This window comes from Thalassophryne amazonica, chromosome 1 (genome assembly GCF_902500255.1).
Source record: "Thalassophryne amazonica chromosome 1, fThaAma1.1, whole genome shotgun sequence".
NCBI lineage: Eukaryota > Metazoa > Chordata > Actinopteri > Batrachoidiformes > Batrachoididae > Thalassophryne > Thalassophryne amazonica.
Window position 1 is genome coordinate 174,383,121 of NC_047103.1, and position 16,419 is coordinate 174,399,539.

Below are 16,419 nucleotides of genomic sequence, written 5' to 3' on the forward strand. Positions count from 1 at the left end.
GCCAAAATGGGTGTAATGTGGTCAAACCTTCTGCTTCCTGTCAAAAGTCTGGCTGCAGCATTTTGAACCAATTGGAGAGCCCTAATGCTGGACTGCGGTAAACCAGAAAATAGAACATTGCAGTAGTCCAATCTAGAAGAGATAAACGCATGGATCAGGGTTTCAGCATCAGCCATAGATGGAATGTGACAAATGTTCGCTATATTTCACAGGTGGAAGAAAGCAGTCTCCGTAATCTTTCAAATGTGGAGGTCAAAGGACAACAAAGGATCAAAAATCACCCAAAGTTTCCTCACTTTGTCAGTGTGATGTATGACACACGAGCCTAGGCTGAAGTGTTAACTGGTCAAATTGATGCTTATGTCTCATTGGACCAAGAACCATCATTTCAGTCTTATCAGAGTTTAAAAGTAGGAAGATACAGGTCCCATATACAGTGTCCTCCAAAAGTATTGGAACATTTGGTATTTCTCACATTTTAAATTGTTTATGCCATTTCAAATACAAAATTACAAAAATAAAAATTTCTAAAATTATTGTCCTTATACTCAAACTTAAAGCAAACATGTACAACTTGATATAAATTAATTAAAAATATAAAAGCCAAGATGATGGGTTGCATAACTAATGGAATGCTTTGGTATAATACCTGTAAATAATCAGTTTTATTGCCATTTTTCTTCAGACAAGTCAGGGGATGGATACATGAACATTTCCAAGTCATTGAATATGTCTTGGATTTTATTTAGATCTACTATAAAGAAATGCAAACAGTATGGCACTCCATGGTAAATCTGTGTCTCGTAGACAGTTCGTGAAAACCGAGTGACTGTCAATCAATCAATCAATCAATCAACTTTTTTTTTATATAGCGCCAAATCACAACAAACAGTTGCCCTGTCAAGAAGGAGAAGAGGGAGGAGAGCCACCAAGACAACCCAGAAGAAGTTATAGAACGAAAATAGTGTAGTTCAAAACTATACTCAACAAAAATATAAACGCAACACTTTTGGTTTTGCTCCCATTTTGTATGAGATGAACTCAAAGATCTAAAACTTTTTCCACATACACAATATCACCATTTCCCTCAAATATTGTTCACAAACCAGTCGAAATTGTTGGGAAAGTGTAGGTACACGGACCCACAACAGGGGGCGCAAATGAACGGACAATGGAATAGGTCAAATAACAACACTTTACTGTTGTGAAGGTGCACAACAAATACAACAGATTGCAACAATAGTCAATAGTCAATTCTCAAGGTGTCGTGTGGGCAGGCTCGAAGATAGGAGACGCCTGTCCAAAGCAGAACCGGAACCACACGATTTCCTCCGCCACCAGACCCCGGGAATACTGGAGCCGCCAAGTCCCGAACTCCCAGGTGGCCACTGCCTCCGCGTGTCGGATCTGGTACTGCTGGCGAGGAACAAAAAGCAAGTGAATGAGGATGCGTTTGCACCCAGGAATCAGCACGGCAGGAAAGCTACCTCCACCTCTCGTTGGAAAAAACAGTCCAAAAGATAATGCACAAAAGTCTCAAGGATATTGTCAAGCAGACAGCTGAGGTACGTTACCTTCCAGGTAGAATGATATCTCGGCAAAGAGGTGGAGACGTCATCCTGCTGATATACTCCTGCCGATCAGATGATTGGTAACAGCTGTTGCAGGTGATGCGTGACAGCTGTCACCCTGGCTGCTCCTGTGAGGCGGCTGCGCCCTCTGGTGCCTGGAGCCCGCACTCCAGACAGGGCGCCCTCTGGTGGTGGGCCAGCAGTACCTCCTCTTCTGGCGGCCCACACAACATAAATCTGTGATAGTGAGCACTTCTCCTTTGCTGAGATAATCCATCCCACCTCACAGGTGTGCCATATCAGGATGCTGATTAGACACCATGATTAGTGCACAGGTGTGCCTTAGACTGCCCACAATAAAAGGCCACTCTGAAAGGTGCAGTTTTGTTTTACTGGGGGGGGATACCAGTCAGTATCTGGTGTGACCACCATTTGCCTCATGCAGTGCAACACATCTCCTTCGCATCATCCGTGAAGAGAACACCTCTCCAACGTGCCAAACACCAGCGAATGCGAGCATTTGCCCACTCAAGTCGGTTACGACGACGAACTGGAGTCAGGTCGAGACCCCGATGAGGACGACGAGCATGCAGATGAGCTTCCCTGAGACGGTTTCTGACAGTTTGTGCAAAAATTCTTTGGTTATGCAAACCGATTGTTCCAGCAGCTGTCCGAGTGGCTGGTCTCAGACGATCTTGGAGGTGAACATGCTGGATGTGGAGGTCCTGGGCTGGTGTGGTTACACGTGGTCTGCGGTTGTGAGGCTGGTTGGATGTACTGCCAAATTCTCTGAAACAACTTTGGAGACGGCTTATGGTAGAGACATGAACATTCAATACACGAGCAACAGCTCTGCTTGACATTCCTGCTGTCAGCATGCCAACTGCACGCTCACTCAAATCTTGCAACATCTGTGGCATTGTGCTGTGTGATAAAACTGCACCTTTCAGAGTGGCCTTTTATTGTGGGCAGTCTAAGGCACACCTGTGCACTAATCATGGTGTCTAATCAGCATCTTGATATGGCACACCTGTGAGGTGGGATGGATTATCTCAGCAAAGGAGAAGTGCTCACTATCACAGATTTAGACTGGTTTTTGAACAATATTTGAGAGAAATGGTGATATTGTGTATGTGGAAAAAGTTTTGGATCTTTGAGTTCATCTCATACAAAATGGGAGCAAAACCAAAAGTGTTGCGTTTATATTTTTGTTGAGTGTAGAAGTATTCCACCTCACCTGGTGCAATGCTGTTCTAGACTATAAGCATGCACTGCTGGTTACAAAGTGGGCCTTTTACTCTGATTTGATCAACAAAAGCAAGCATAACTCAAATTTCTTGTTCAACACAGTGGCAACACTTATTCATGGACAACTACCTGTACCTTTTACAGCACAAGATTTCCTGGATTACTTTGAGAAGAAAATAGAAGACATTAGGTTAAACATATCCCAGCATGTCTTAACCCAGCCACTACACCCTTCTATTGAGGTGGGCGCCATTACTGAGGTATTCCCTAGATTTACAGAATTTGATAGTATCTCACTGGGCATACTGACAAAACTTGTAACATCTACTAAAAGCATAACCTGCTTATTCAATCCTATACCAACAAAACTGTTTAAGGACCTGTGGCCCACTCTTGGGCCTACTGTGTTGGAAATTATTAACCTGTCATTAACCTCAGGATCTGTTTGTAAATGTTTCAAACTTAAGAAATCTAATCTTGACCCTAGCGTATTGAAAAATTATAGACCGATATCAAATCTATCATTTTGTTCTAAAATTCTGGAAAAAAAGTGGTTTCACAGCAGTGCGTAGACCACCTTACTGAGAATAATCTCTTTGAGCACCTGCAGTGTGCATTTTGAACATATTTGTTGTGGAATTTTCATGATGATGTCAGCAGAGAAATGAGACCGATGAGCAAGAACCACCAGTGACCCAGCTATGTTCGATGTAGAGAGAGACAGAATTGCAGTTGAAGCAGAAAACTGGTGCACCTGGAGGAGGCCCCGATGGATACTCATGCAAACATACACCACAGAGCCTTGTTTTTTTGTTTGTTTGTTTGTTTGTTTGTTTCATTTCTTTTATTACTGTTGCTACCAGTCTAATACTTCTGTTAGTTTTTCAGTGTAACTGCTGTGAGTAGCTCATTATTTGACTCCTGTGTGAATCTTAGGAGTGGTTAGCATTTTCGTTAGTGGTGAGCTCACGCTAGCATGACGACACTCTTGGTTTTTCTGGTGCACAAAGTACACTACTTTACACTTTACATAAATCCTGTGCGATGCTGGCAGATAGGGTGGCTCTTTTAGAGAGCCTTGTCCGTAAGCTAGAACAGCTTCTGAGCTCAGTGGAGATAGATGTTACAGGCACTCCAGATGAGGTTAGTGTTGGGCTGGCTAGCATGCCCATTAGTATTAGCCTAGAAATGCAAGCTGTGGAGGATGACTTTCGGACTGTGGTTAGGCGGTGGAAGTCACATAGGCCTTGGTGCCCGGTTGTGGTACCCTGATCACGCACACCACTGCGAACTGTGAATCAGTTTTCTCCCTTGGATAGGCCTGTTGTGAGTTGTTTGAGCCCACAGGTGACTTCCACTCCTGTCTCCAGGATGAAATGCCGGGCTTTAGTAATAGGGGATTCTATCACCCGCAAAGTCAGCTTACTTGACATTAGATACAGCAATATAGTTATTCACTTCGACGCCAATGATGGCATGACAAAGCACTCTGAGGTCACAAAAAATGGACATAGAGAGGACTTGTGACCTTGCCAGAAAGATGTGTTGGCATCAATTAATAGTCTCTGGTCCCCTCCCCTCCCGGGGTACTGATGGGGCATTTAGCAGGCTGACATCGTTAAATAGGTGGCTGGCGGAATTTTTCTAGACAGCAAGGCTTGAGCTTTATTGATAACTGGCCTTCCTTCTGGAACTGCCATTGCTTGCTGATGCTGGACGGCGTTCACACTACTGGGGAAGGCGCTGCCATCTTCCTGCGAACATAGATAGAGCTCTACAGGGAGTGTAACATTAGGACTTTACAGCAGGCCACGGAGCAGGTGATTCGAGACCCTGCAAGGCTTATGACAAATGTGGAGGTGGAATCCATTAGTTTAGCGGGGAAATTAATTTAGAATTTTGAATTTATTAGGCACCGATGCAAAAAGCAAACAAACAAACACCCATATGCAGACCACAAAATCACTACAACAAAATAAAAATAAAAAAAAACAAAAGTTACAGGAAAGAAAGAACAAGAAAACAATAAACAATAAACATGGTGCCCAAAAGGTGTAGGCAGAAGCAATGCTTATTAATGCCTACACCCACTCATACAGTCAAATCAACCCAGGCTAGATGCCAGTTCATACACGTTCATTTCCAACAAAGCCTGAACAGTAGTAGCTCATAACTACCATTGAGGGAAGTGAGTATTTCATAACAGCTTCTATTTCATTCTAGTTACCCCAGTATATTCAATAGTAAGAATTTAAATGAAGCACATTCATCATACAACACAACTCAATGTTTTCCATCAGATACACATCCGTCGAACACCATTTCTTTGTATAAATATTTAAACTGATTGATATTTGGACATCGTTGGAGTTTCTTGGGTAGCTTATTCCATTTTTTTATTTTTATTTTTTTTTGGGCCACAAATAGAGACACAGATATTATATCATTTACTAACAGGGACTTAGAAGAGAGAGACCTAATGTTTAATAGACCACATTTAACTGTTTTAGTCTGTGGTGCAGTTGAAGGTGTTATATTATTTTTTCTTTTTGAATTTTTATGCTTAAATAGATTTTTGCTGGTTATTGGTGGTCTGGGAGCAGGCACCGTCTCTACGGGGATGGGGTAATGAGGGGATGGCAGGGGGAGAGAAGCTGCAGAGAGGTGTGTAAGACTACAACTCTGCTTCCTGGTCCCAACCCTGGATAGTCACGGTTTGGAGGATTTAAGAAAATTGGCCAGATTTCTAGAAATGAGAGCTGCTCCATCCAAAGTGGGATGGATGCCGTCTCTCCTAACAAGACCAGGTTTTCCCCAGAAGCTTTGCCAATTATCTATGAAGCCCACCTCATTTTTGGACACCACTCAGACAGCCAGCAATTCAAGGAGAACATGCGGCTAAACATGTCACTCCCGGTCCGATTGGGGAGGGGCCCAGAGAAAACTACAGAGTCCGACATTGTTTTTGCAAAGTTACACACCGATTCAATGTTAATTTTAGTGACCTCCGATTGGCGTAACCGGGTGTCATTACTGCCGACGTGAATTTTTCCTTTTCAGGGAACTTTTTTTACAACCTGATAATATCACAACAAAGTTACCTCAATGCACTTCACACAGGTAAGGTCTAATCTTACTAACCCCCAGAGCAACAGTGGTAAGGAAAAACTCAGTCTGAGGAAGAAACCTCAGGCAGACCAGACTCAAAGGGGTGACCCTCTGCTTGGGCCATGCTACAAACATAAATTACAGAACAATTCACAGAACAATTCACGGACAAATATACAAGAAATGGTATTGGCGCACAGGACAGGAGGATCGCCAACACGAATACAACTCCCATCTCTGGATGGAGCTGTACCTTAAACAGAGAGAAAAAACAGAATCATGCATCAGAAAGACAAAAAATACTGTATAATTTGTCAGCATTAAACAACAAGAAAAACAGAAGAAATCCTAGGGTGATCGCCGGGCACTAGCCCTAAATGTCACTAAAAGACCAAGAATTTAGGTAAAGTTGAGGCCGCAGCCCACTTCAATTATTAATAATTGAATTAAAAGAGTAAAAAGTGTAAAACAAAACTGTACCAGTATGCTAGCCATATGAAAGGGAAAATAAGTGCGTCTTAATTCTGGACTTGAAAATCTCCACAGAATCTAACTGTTTTATTGATGCAGGGAGATCATTCCACAGAACAGGGGCATGATAAGAGAAAGCTCTGTGACCCGCAGACTTCTTATTCACCTTAGGGACACAAAGTAGTCCTGCACCCTGAGAACGTAAAGCCCGGGCCAGTACGTAAGGTTTAATTAGGTCAGCTAAGTAGGGAGGTGCCAGTCCGTGAACAATTTTATAGACTTGCAGCAGAACCTTAAAATCTGATCTCACTGGGACAGGAAGCCAGTGAAAAAATGCCAAAATGGGTGTAATGTGGTTGTACGTTCTGCTTCATGTCAGAAGTCTGGCTGCAGCATTTTGAACCAATTGGAGACCCCTAATGCTACACTGCGGTAAACCAGAAAATAGAACATTGCAGTAGTCCAATCTAGAAGAGATAAATGTATGGATCAGGGTCTCAGCATCAGCCACAGACAGGATGGGACAAATCTTCGCTATATTTCGCAGGTGGAGGAAAGCAGTCCTAGTAATATTTCTAATGTGGAGGCCAAAGGACAACGAAGGATCAAAAGTTACCCCAAGGTTCCTCACTTTGTCAGTGTGATGTATGACACACGAGCTGAGGCTGAGTATTAACTGGTCAAATTGATGCTGATGTCTCACTGGACCAAGAACCATCATTTCAGTCTTATCAGAGTTTAAAAGTAGGAGGTTTCTAGATGTCCAACTTCTCACTGCCGCAAGGCAATCTTCTAAAGATTTTATGTGAACAAGATTACCAGCAGTTATCGGTAATCTGGTACAAAAAGCACAACCTGCTTCTCTAATTAACTTCTGGATCTGTTCCTAAATGTTTCAAATCTACAGAGATTAAACCATTACTTAAGAAATGTAATCTTGACCCTAGTATATTGAAAAACTATAGGCCGATATCAAATCTATAATTTTGCTCTAAAATTCTGGAAAAAGGTGGTTTCACAACAGCTTGTGGACAACCTTACTGAGAGGAATCTTTTTGAGCCACTGCAGTCTGCTTTTAGAAAATTTCCACAGAGACAACTCGCACTAAAGTGGTGAATGATGTTCTGCTTGCAATGGATTTGGACACCAGCAATGCGAACCAAGCTCCTGCTGCGGTTGTACAGGGACCGGATAGCCCTTAGCAAAGGACCCCAGACCCCGTACTCCCGGAGCACCCCCCACAGGGCGCCTTGAGGGACACGGTCGAACGCCTTCTCCAGATCCACAAAACACGTGTGGATTGGTTGGGCGAACTCCCCTGAAGCCTCGAGCACCTAATGGAGCGTGTAGAGCTGGTCCAGTGTGCCGCAACCAGGACGAAAACTACACTGCTCCTCCTGAATCCGAGGTTCGACTATCGGTCGAATTCTTCTCTCCAGTACTCTGGAATAGACCTTACCGGGGAGGCTGAGGAGTGTGATTCCCCCTGTAGTTGGAACACACCCTCCGGTCCCCCTTCTTAAACAGAGGGACCACCACCCCGGTCTGCCAATCCAGAGGCACTGAGTGATGGATGAGTCCACCTCTGAGTCCCCAGTCTCCGCTTCCTCTTTGGAAGACGTAACAATGGGATTGAGGGGATCCTCAAAGTATTCTTTCCACTGCCCGACAACATCCCCAATCAGGGTCAATAGCTCCCCACCCGCACCGTAAACAGTGTTGGTGGAGAGCTGCTTCCGCCTCCGGAGATGCCAAACGGTCTGCCAGAATTTCGTCGAGGCCAACCAATAGTCCTCCTCCAAGGCCTCCCCGAACTCCTCCCAGGCCCGCGTTTTCAACTGCGACCGCATGGGCTGCAGCACGCTTGGCCTGACAGTACCTGTCAGCTGCCTCTGGAGTCTCACTTGCCAACAAAGACAAGTAGGACTCCGTCCTCAGCTTGAGGGCATCCCTTACTTCCGGTATCCACCACTGGGTTCGGGGATTGCCGCCACAACAGGCACCAGAGACCCTGTGACCACAGCTACAAGTGGCTGCATCGACAACGGTGGAAAACATGGTCAACTTGGTCTCTATGTCTCCAATCTCCCCCGGGATCTGGGAGAAGCACTCCCAGAGGTGGGAGTTGAAGACCTCGCTGACAGAGGGTTCCGCAGTTGTTCCCAGCAGACCCTCGAGATATGTTTGGGTCTGCCAGGTCTGTCCAGCTTCCTCCCCTCTCATCGGATCCAACTCACCATCAGGTGGTGATCGGTTGACAACTCAGCCCCTCTCTTCACCCAAGTGTCCGAGACACATGGCCAAAGGTCAGATGATACGACTACAAAGTCGATCATCGACCTCTGGCTCAGGGTGTCCTGGTGCCACGTGCACTTATGGACACCCTTGTGCTCAAACATGGTGTTCGTGATGGACCAACTGTGGCTAGCACAGAAGTCCAACAACTGAACACCACTCGGGTTCAGATCGGGGAGGCTGTGCTTCCCGATTACCCCCTTCAAGGTCTCACTGTCGCCGCCCACGTGGGCGTTGAAGTCCCCAGGAGAACAATGGAGTACCTAGTCAGAGCACTATCTAGTACCCCTCCCAGGGACTCCAAGAAGGTCGGGTACTCTGCACTGCTGCTCTGCCCGTAGGCCGAGACAACAGTGAGAGACCTGTCCCCGACCCGAAGGCGTAGGAACGCGGCCCTCTTGTTCATCGGGGTGAACTCCAACACATGGCGACTGAGCTGGGGAGCAATGAGCAATGCTACCCCAGCCCGCCGCCTCTCTCCGTGGGCAACGCCAGAAAAGTAGAGTAGAGATGAAACAACTAATTGATTAATCGATTAAAATCGATTATAAAATAGTTGTCAACTAATTTAGTCATCGATTAGTTGCTAAATAACTTTGTTTTACCGCAAATGTTTCGTTTCTTCCATATTGGATTCTGATTCTAACCCCTACTGGTGGTTGGCTCTCACTGCGGTATTGTATCACTTCCTGTTCCGGAGCACAGCGGTGTTTTTCTGTATCTGTTAGCTGTTTAATCTGCGCAGTTAGATTGATCTAGTTATCTAGATTACGATTTGTTTCCCAGTGTAATCTTTACGTGCCTTAACTAAAGCACTCATTCTGCTGAATCACCTCTAAATTATTTACACATTATTCACTTTGCGTGTTTTTAGGAATCCGCTAGCTTAGCGTAGCTACTAGCTCTTAGCCGATTTAGCATGGCGGCTTCTCCTGTCTCTCCCGCACTTTCCTGCTCTGGGTGTGAAATGTTTAGTTATTCCTCGGCCTCCTTCAGCAGTAATGGTACTTGTAATAAGTGTAGCTTATTCGTAGCTTTGGAGGCCAGGCTGGGCGAATTGGAGACTCGGCTCCGCACCGTGGAAAATTCTACAGCTAGCCAGGCCCCTGTAGTCGGTGCGGACCAAGGTAGCTTAGCCGCCGTTAGTTCCCCCCTGGCAGATCCCGAGCAGCCGGGAAAGCAGGCTGACTGGGTGACTGTGAGGAGGAAGCGTAGCCCTAAACAGAAGCCCCGTGTACACCGCCAACCCGTTCACATTTCTAACCGTTTTTCCCCACTCGACGACACACCCGCCGAGGATCAAACTCTGGTTATTGGCGACTCTGTTTTGAGAAATGTGAAGTTAGCGACACCAGCAACCATAGTCAATTGTCTTCCGGGGGCCAGAGCAGGCGACATTGAAGGAAATTTGAAACTGCTGGTTAAGGCTAAGCGTAAATTTGGTAAGATTGTAATTCACGTCGGCAGTAATGACACCCCGGTTACGCCAATCGGAGGTCACTAAAATTAACATTAAATCGGTGTGTAACTTTGCAAAAACAATGTCGGACTCTGTAGTTTTCTCTGGGCCCCTCCCCAATCAGACCGGGAGTGACATGTTTAGCCGCATGTTCTCCTTGAATTGCTGGCTGTCTGAGTGGTGTCCAAAAAATGAGGTGGGCTTCATAGATAATTGGCAAAGCTTCTGGGGAAAACCTGGTCTTGTTAGGAGAGACGGCATCCATCCCACTTTGGATGGAGCAGCTCTCATTTCTAGAAATCTGGCTAATTTTCTTAAATCCTCCAAACCGTGACTATCCAGGGTTGGGACCAGGAAGCAGAGTTGTAGTCTTACACACCTCTCTGCAGCTTCTCTCCCCCTGCCATCCCCTCATTACCCCATCCCCGTAGAGACGGTGCCTGCTCCCAGACTACCAATAACCAGCAAAAATCTATTTAAGCATAAAAATTCAAAAAGAAAAAATAATATAGCACCTTCAACTGCACCACAGACTAAAACAGTTAAATGTGGTCTATTAAACATTAGGTCTCTCTCTTCTAAGTCCCTGTTGGTAAATGATATAATAATTGATCAACATATTGATTTATTCTGCCTAACAGAAACCTGGTTACAGCAGGATGAATATGTTAGTTTAAATGAGTCAACACCCCCGAGTCACACTAACTGTCAGAATGCTCGTAGCACGGGCCGGGGCGGTGGATTAGCAGCAATCTTCCATTCCAGCTTATTAATTAATCAAAAACCCAGACAGAGCTTTAATTCATTTGAAAGCTTGTCTCTTAGTCTTGTCCATCCAAATTGGAAGTCCCAAAAACCAGTTTTATTTGTTATTATCTATCGTCCACCTGGTCGTTACTGTGAGTTTCTCTGTGAATTTTCAGACCTTTTGTCTGACTTAGTGCTTAGCTCAGATAAGATAATTATAGTGGGCGATTTTAACATCCACACAGATGCTGAGAATGACAGCCTCAACACTGCATTTAATCTATTATTAGACTCTATTGGCTTTGCTCAAAAAGTAAATGAGTCCACCCACCACTTTAATCATATCTTAGATCTTGTTCTGACTTATGGTATGGAAATAGAAGACTTAACAGTATTCCCTGAAAACTCCCTTCTGTCTGATCATTTTTTAATAACATTTACATTTACTCTGATGGACTACCCAGCAGTAGGGAATAAGTTTCATTACACTAGAAGTCTTTCAGAAAGCGCTGTAACTAGGTTTAAGGATATGATTCCTTCTTTATGTTCTCTAATGCCATATAACAACACAGTGCAGAGTAGCTACCTAAACTCCGTAAGGGAGATAGAGTATCTCGTCAATAGTTTTACATCCTCATTGAAGACAACTTTGGATGCTGTAGCTCCTCTGAAAAAGAGAGCTTTAAATCAGAAGTGTCTGACTCCATGGTATAACTCTCAAACTCGTAGCTTAAAGCAGATAACCCGTAAGTTGGAGAGGAAATGGCGTCTCACTAATTTAGAAGATCTTCACTTAGCCTGGAAAAAGAGTCTGTTGCTCTATAAAAAAGCCCTCCGTAAAGCTAGGACATCTTTCTACTCATCACTAATTGAAGAAAATAAGAACAACCCCAGGTTTCTTTTCAGCACTGTAGCCAGGCTGACAAAGAGTCAGAGCTCTATTGAGCTGAGTATTCCATTATCTTTAACTAGTAATGAGTTCATGACTTTCTTTGCTAACAAAATTTTAACTATTAGAGAAAAAAATTACTCATAACCATCCCAAAGACGTATCGTTATTTTTGGCTGCTTTCAGTGATGCCGGTATTTGGTTAGACTCTTTCTCTCCGATTGTTCTGTCTGAGTTATTTTCATTAGTTACTTCATCCAAACCATCAACATGTTTATTAGACCCCATTCCTACCAGGCTGCTCAAGGAAGCCCTACCATTATTTAATGCTTCGATCTTAAATATGATCAATCTATCTTTGTTAGTTGGTTATGTACCACAGGCCTTTAAGGTGGCAGTAATTAAACCATTACTTAAAAAGCCATCACTTGACCCAGCTATCTTAGCTAATTATAGGCCAATCTCCAACCTTCCTTTTCTCTCAAAATTCTTGAAAGGGTAGTTGTAAAACAGCTAACTGATCATCTGCAGAGGAATGGTCTATTTGAAGAGTTTCAGTCAGGTTTTAGAATTCATCATAGTACAGAAACAGCATTAGTGAAGGTTACAAATGATCTTCTTATGGCCTCAGACAGTGGACTCATCTCTGTGCTTGTTCTGTTAGACCTCAGTGCTGCTTTTGATACTGTTGACCATAAAATTTTATTACAGAGATTAGAGCATGCCATAGGTATTAAAGGCACTGCGCTGCGGTGGTTGAATCATATTTGTCTAATAGATTACCATTTGTTCATGTAAATGGGGAATCTTCTTCACAGACTAAAGTTAATTATGGAGTTCCACAAGGTTCTGTGCTAGGACCAATTTTATTCACTTTATATATGCTTCCCTTAGGCAGTATTATTAGACGGTATTGCTTAAATTTTCATTGTTACGCAGATTATACCCAGCTTTATCTATCCATGAAGCCAGAGGACACACACCAATTAGCTAAACTGCAGGATTGTCTTACAGACATAAAGACATGGATGACCTCTAATTTCCTGCTTTTAAACTCAGATAAAACTGAAGTTATTGTACTTGGCCCCACAAATCTTAGAAACATGGTGTCTAACCAGATCCTTACTCTGGATGGCATTACCCTGACCTCTAGTAATACTGTGAGAAATCTTGGAGTCATTTTTGATCAGGATATGTCATTCAAAGCGCATATTAAACAAATATGTAGGACTGCTTTTTTTGCATTTACGCAATATCTCTAAAATCAGAAAGGTCTTGTCTCAGAGTGATGCTGAAAAACTAATTCATGCATTTATTTCCTCTAGGCTGGACTATTGTAATTCATTATTATCAGGTTGTCCTAAAAGTTCCCTAAAAAGCCTTCAGTTAATTCAAAATGCTGCAGCTAGAGTACTGACGGGGACTAGAAGGAGAGAGCATATCTCACCCATATTGGCCTCTCTTCATTGGCTTCCTGTTAATTCTAGAATAGAATTTAAAATTCTTCTTCTTATAAGGTTTTGAATAATCAGGTCCCATCTTATCTTAGGGACCTCATAGTACCATATCACCCCAATAGAGCGCTTCGCTCTCAGACTGCAGGCTTACTTGTAGTTCCTAGGGTTTGTAAGAGTAGAATGGGAGGCAGAGCCTTCAGCTTTCAGGCTCCTCTCCTGTGGAACCAGCTCCCAATTCAGATCAGGGAGACAGACACCCTCTCTACTTTTAAGATTAGGCTTAAAACTTTCCTTTTTGCTAAAGCTTATAGTTAGGGCTGGATCAGGTGACCCTGAACCATCCCTTAGTTATGCTGCTATAGACGTAGACTGCTGGGGGGTTCCCATGATGCACTGTTTCTTTCTCTTTTTTGCTCTGTATGCACCACTCTGCATTTAATCATTAGTGATCGATCTCTGCTCCCCTCCACAGCATGTCTTTTTCCTGGTTCTCTCCCTCAGCCCCAACCAGTCCCAGCAGAAGACTGCCCCTCCCTGAGCCTGGTTCTGCTGGAGGTTTCTTCCTGTTAAAAGGGAGTTTTTTCCTTCCAACTGTAGCCAAGTGCTTGCTCACAGGGGGTCGTTTTGACCGTTGGGGTTTTACATCATTATTGTATGGCCTTGCCTTACAATATAAAGCGCCTTGGGGCAACTGTTTGTTGTGATTTGGCGCTATATAAAAAAAAATTGATTGATTGATTGATATAATCAACCGAGCTTTGCTTTGAATCTTGAACCATTGGAGTGCTTTGAGCTGCTGCTTTGTTGGTTTCATTTGTTTTATTTTGCTTTATCTTAATTTTTCTCCACTAAAACCCTAAAGAGGAATGAGGAACATTTACCATTTAATGTTAAACTGACCTGTTATGGTCTTCTGAAACAGTTAATAGATGTATTTTATGCTAATGCAGATGCTAACGTGTTAGCATGTCTATGGTGTTTTCCATGTTAAAGTTAGCATTAAGCTGCTGGCATTTCAGCATGTTTGTGCATTTGTTTTCTGTATAATAATTAATGGCTCGGCATTTATTGTCGTAAAAGAGTCACATGTATTACAAATTATAATATTTTTTATTATTTTTTATTTATATATTAATAATAATAGCAACAATAATAATAGTAATAATAAGTAATAATGCTACAATACAGTTTTAGAGAAAGAGACACCAACCCAATCCACCAAATACTGAATCCCGCGACCCCGGCGACAGGAAGCGAGAAGGTGCCGCACTGAAAAGACAGGACACCCACCCACGAACCGGGCGGATGGCGGCGGACCGGCAGGCGGGCACAATGGGCTGGACAGAACGGGCTTCAATTGGCTGACATGAAACGTAGGATGGACTTTCATGGACCTAGGGAGACGGAGATGAACAGAAACAGGGTTAATGACTTTGGTAATGGAGAATGGACCCACGAACCTGGGAGCCATTTGCGTGGCATACCACGCAACGACAGGTGCCGAGTGGACAGCCAAACCCGCTGACCCGGTGTGTAGGAGGGTGCCACCCACCGTTTATGGTCTGCAGCGGTCTTACAGGCCCGTGAGGAATGCAACAGAGCTTTCCGGGCCCACTCCCAGGTCCGCCGGCACCACAAAATGAGTCCCAAAGCAGAAGGAACGGGGGAGCGCAGACATGTGGAGGGAAAAAGAGACAGCTGATGACCAAACACTACATGGAATGGAGAGAAACCAGAGGCAGAAGTAGGCAAACTGTTGTGAGCTAGTTCAATCCATGGAAGCTGAGCAGACCATGTGGCGGGATGTTGGGAAGCCAGGATCCGCAACCCCTTTTCCAACTCCTGATTAAGGCGCTCAGCTTGACCGTTAGCTTGTGGGTGATAACCAGATGTGAGGCTGGCTGAGACCCCGAGAAGACGGCAGAATTCTCCCCAGAACCGTGAAATAAAGTGAGGTCCCCGGTCTGAAACAATGTCCTGAGGCAATCCATGCAATTTAAAAACGTGAGTCAATAGGGTTTCAGCAGTCTCCCGGGCCGAAGGAAGGCGAGGCATCGGCGCAAAATGCACCATTTTAGACAAACGGTCTACAACAGTCATGATCACAGTATTGCCCCTAGAGGGCGGCAAACCTGTCACAGCGATGTGAGTCCATGGCTGGACCGGAACAGACAGAGGCAGAAGTGCACCCGCCGGTGGGCGTGTAGATGTCTTATGCATAGCACAAACAGTACAAGCATTAACATATTCCTTGACATCCGATAACATCTTAGGCCACCAAAATCTCTGCGTAATCACAAACATAGTCCGTTGTATACCCAGATGACAAGATAAACGGCTATCATGCCCCCAGCGGATGACCTCCCCCCCTCAGAGAGACCGGCACAAATAACTTGTTTGCGGGACATTCGGGCGGAATCGGAGTGTTCCCCTGCATTGACTGAACCTTGGCCTCAATGTCCCATGTGAGAGCCGAGATGAAGCAAGCCTCAGGAAGTATGTTTTCAGGAGGTGAGGTGGAAACCGATGTGTCCCCAAGACGGACAATGCGTCAGGTTTCCCATTTTTGGTTCCTGGGCGGTAAGACAGCACAAAATTAAACCTGCTAAAGAATACGGCCCATCGGGCCTGACGGGCGTTGAGCCGTTTTGCCGTACAAAGGTAAGCTAAGTTTTTGTGATCAGTCCAGACTAAAAAAGGTAACTGTGCCCCCTCCAGCCAGTGGCGCCACTCCTCCAGGGCCACTTTCACTGCCAGCAGTTCGCGGTCTCCGATGCTGTAATTTCGTTCAGCCGCCGTGAATCTTTTAGACAGGAAAGCACAGGGATGAAGTTTGTTGTCACCGGGTTTGGTTTGAGAGAGGATTGCCCCGATACCAGTGTCTGATGCATCAACTTCAACCATGAACTGCTGGGCAGGGTCCGGAAGGAGCAGCACGGGGGCTGTTGTAAAACGATGTTTTAGGTTCTGAAATGCCTCCTCACACTCCGGGGTCCAAACAAAAGAACGAAGGGGGGAGGTTAGTTCATGCAGAGGAGCGGCGATGGTACTGAAGTTACGGATGAACTTACGATAAAAATTAGCGAAACCTAGGAACCTCTGGACATCTTTGCGGCAGGTAGGGACCTTCCATTCTCGCACCGCAGTAACCTTACTTGGGTCCATCTGTATCT

General features: G+C 44.5%; 1 protein-coding gene across 3 annotated transcripts in view; it reads left to right on the forward strand.

Annotated features, from left to right (window-relative positions):
* fmnl2b (formin-like 2b) overlaps positions 1–16,419 on the forward strand; it is a 360,828-nt gene that overhangs the window by 186,066 nt on the left and 158,343 nt on the right. The window lies entirely within an intron of this gene.